The sequence below is a fragment of the Chrysochloris asiatica genome, unplaced genomic scaffold (assembly GCF_000296735.1).
Source record: "Chrysochloris asiatica unplaced genomic scaffold, ChrAsi1.0 scaffold00235, whole genome shotgun sequence".
In the NCBI taxonomy this organism is placed as follows: Eukaryota; Metazoa; Chordata; class Mammalia; order Afrosoricida; family Chrysochloridae; genus Chrysochloris; species Chrysochloris asiatica.
The window spans coordinates 2,019,239-2,022,889 of record NW_006408753.1 but is presented as its reverse complement, the minus strand read 5'-3'; positions in this window follow the sequence as shown (position 1 = coordinate 2,022,889).

Genomic DNA, 3,651 nt, shown 5'->3' with positions numbered 1-3,651 from the left:
TATATTGTAATATTGTTAGGGAAATATTGTCTACAAAATTCTGCGATTATTCAAATGTTTGAATTTGGGTTGAGATTTTGCTCCTGCAATGTTGGCAAATTTGTTGAAGTCATTGAAGTCTTTTAAGGCTCTATGATAAATTGATATTAGTCTTTTGTAAATTATTTCAGGACCAAACAGGAGGCACAGGTTGACCACAGTTATCAAGGGATGTGGTATAATGGGGAAGAGAGGGTAAAAGAGATGTCTTACAATCCTCGCATATGCATCTTTGGTTCATTTAACAATTATGAACTACCCATACAATGTAATGTGCAAATCTATTTAAATTAGATATAAAAAAACCCTCCAAATGTCTTAATGCACTAAGTTATTATTTCTAAGTTTTGCAATAAATATGTAAAATTTACTAGGTCTAAATTTGTTCTTGTTGATAATGATATTAGGTTTTATTTTGTTTTCATAAAGAAAAAAATAAAATCACACGGTTTACCTCAAGTAGTTAAACAAGTTAAATCAACATAATTTTCTACTTGCTTGGCAGAAATTATCACTAACCTTAAGAAAGTTAACTATTTAAAAGGCTAATTTAAGGTCTTGTACTATTTTAGAAAGTCAACATAGTAAAGTGGGAAAGGTTGATTGGGAATCAGAAGCCCTGTATTCTAGCTCTCACTTTGTCACTAACTAGCTGTGTGACCTTGGGCAAATCACTTAACCTCTAAGATCTCTGTTTTCTCATGTGTAAAATGAGGAGGTTGAACTATGTGATCTCTAAGAGTGTTCAACTAAATCTGCAACTAAATCAAAATATAAAGAAGTTGACTGAAGTAACTCCTACAGAACTACAGTACATAGAAACTAATGCTAAAGGAAGAAAAAGGGTGTTAGAGTGGGCCTGTTATACTTAGAAGTCTCTTCTAATCCTTAATGTTCACTGCAGGCTATTCTTAATCATTTCTCCACAGGAAAAGAACAGCAAAATCAGATGGAACAGTACTAGTTTTGTAGAATCTTTAAGTCGAATTGGAAAATGCATTAACATTCTATAATCATTCCTGTTATGCATAAGACATATGCCTGGTTGATGTTGTGCAAAGTGCCGTCTAGTCTGTTCTGATTCATAGCAACACTGTATATGGTTTCCTAGGAGCAGCTGGTAGATTTGAACTGTCGACCTTGTGGATAGCAATCCGGTGCTTATCTTAAAGTGCCATACCAGGTCTCCAATCCATGTGTCCAACAAACCTAAAACTACACTCTTTACCTGTTGGTTTTATATTTTATTTATCTTTTGGACATTGCATTAATAAAGTGGGAAGAAGTGTGAAAAATATTAACACGATGATATCAATATCTGGGAACAGATGAGCAAGTAACAGGTCTGTCATTAATACACTCGAAATCTTTGCATGCCACTCACCTCTGATGCCATGTATTGAAAACTCCCTTTACTCTAACTGCTGTTAGTAAGTAGATAAAACAGGAGACAGATAAAGGGTACAATCCAAGTTAGCTTTGCTACTCAAACAAAAGCTACTAAAAGTGGTCAGATGTATTCCAAATGACTGACTGATAATTAGATAGGATTCCTCCTTGATGTCAAAAGAGTGTCTCCTCTCTTGAGGATAAAGAATTATTACAAGAGCATTCTGAGATTTTAGTCCTGTCATATTTGTAGGATGCAATCACTGCAAAAATGCAAATCTTCTTGGTTTTATAGAATTATCAGTAAAAATTTTACTCATAGACTTTTCCCTTCAATTGAGTTAATTTAATTTTGCTGTTGTATGCCATCAAGTTGTTTCTGATAGATTTGTGCTTCAGACCAGGTTGTTAGCAGTCTAGTGCTGTTGCTGTTGTTAGGTGCCATCTAGTCAATTCCAACTTGTTGCTATCCTATAAACAACATAATGCCTATGCCAGCCTCACAATTTTTGTTAAGCTTGATTCATTGCTGCTGCCACTGTGCCAATCCATTTTATTTTGGTCTTTGGATTTTTTGAAGACTCTCCCTTTACTTAGCATGATATCTTTCTCCAGAGACTGGTCTTCCTGATACTATGTCTGATGTATGATAGATGTAGTCACTCATGTTGGTCTCAAAGAGCATGATTTTTGTTTGTTCTTTTAGTAGTCAATTGTACTCTCAATATTCTTCTCAAATACCATAACTCAAATGCATCTATTCTTCCATGGCCTTCCTTATTCACGGTCCAACTTTCATATGCATATGAGGTTACTGAAAAACCATGGCTTGAGTCAGGTTCATATTAGTCCTCAAACTAAAATCTTTGCTCTTGAATACTTTAAAGACGTCTTGTGAAGCAGATTTACCTAATGCAATACATTTTTTAAATTTCTTTACTGCTGCTCCCAAGATTGTTATTAGTGAATCCAAGCAAAATGAAGTCTTTGATAACTTCACTATTTTGTCCACTTATTTTGATGCTATTTTTTGGTTCAGTATGAAGACATTTTTTTCTATTATTGACATGCAGCACATAGTGAAGGTTGTGGCATTAATCTTCATTAGTATGTATTTTCAGTTTTCTTTGCTTTCAGCAAGGAAGGTTATACCATCTTTACATTGCAGTCTGTAAATTAGTCTTCCTCCAATCCTGATGTGAAATTCTTCTTTATATAATACAATTTATCTGATAATTTGTTGAACATACAGATTGAATAAGTATAGTGAATAAATACAATGCTGGCACACACCTTTCCAAATTTAAACCATTCAGTGTTCCCTTGTTATGTTCCAGCAATTACCTCTTAGTCTATGTACAGGTTTCTCATGAGCACAATTAAGGTTCTAGAATACTCGTTCTCTGCAATGTTGCCTTTAACTTGTCATAATCCATAGAATCTAAAGCCTTTTCATAGTCAATAAAGCAAAGGTAGTCATATTTTTGGTATTCTCTGCTTTCAGCAAAGATTCATCTAATATCAGTAATGATATCCCTCCTTGTGTGAATCCAGCTTGACCCTCTGGCACGTCCCTTTCTATGTACTACTGCAATTTTTTTTAAATTATCTTCAGCAAAATTTTACTTGTGTGTGATATTAATGATATTGTCATTTGAAGGAGAGACGAACTACTTCCAAATATTTAGTCATTGAAATGTTATGAATAACAGTAGAACAGTCAGCACAAAAATATTGAATATTGAAACATGATGAAGAGCACCAGGATATTGTGAAATATAGTACTGGAAGATGAAGCCTTCAAGTTGGAAGGCACTCACATATGATTGGGGAAAGGCTGTCTCCTCAAAGTAGAGTTGACTATGATGACTTGAAAGAAGTAAAGCCCTCAGGACCTTCATATGCTATTGGGGCACAACTCAAAATTAAGAGAAAGAGTTAAATATTCATGAATAATTAATTAGAAAATAATATGTAACAAGTATGAATCTAAGAAAATTGGAAGATGTGAAATATGAAAGGAATCACATAAACATCAGTATTGTAGGCATTAGTGAGCTGAAATGGACTGGTATTGGCCATTTTAAGTCTGATAATCTCATGGTTTACTATACTAGGAATGACAAATTGAAAAGGAATAGCATCACATTCAATCTTGAAGGGTATGCCCTTTGGTTGTTTGAATGATTGTATATTTCTGAGTGTTTTGGTGTACATCCAAAA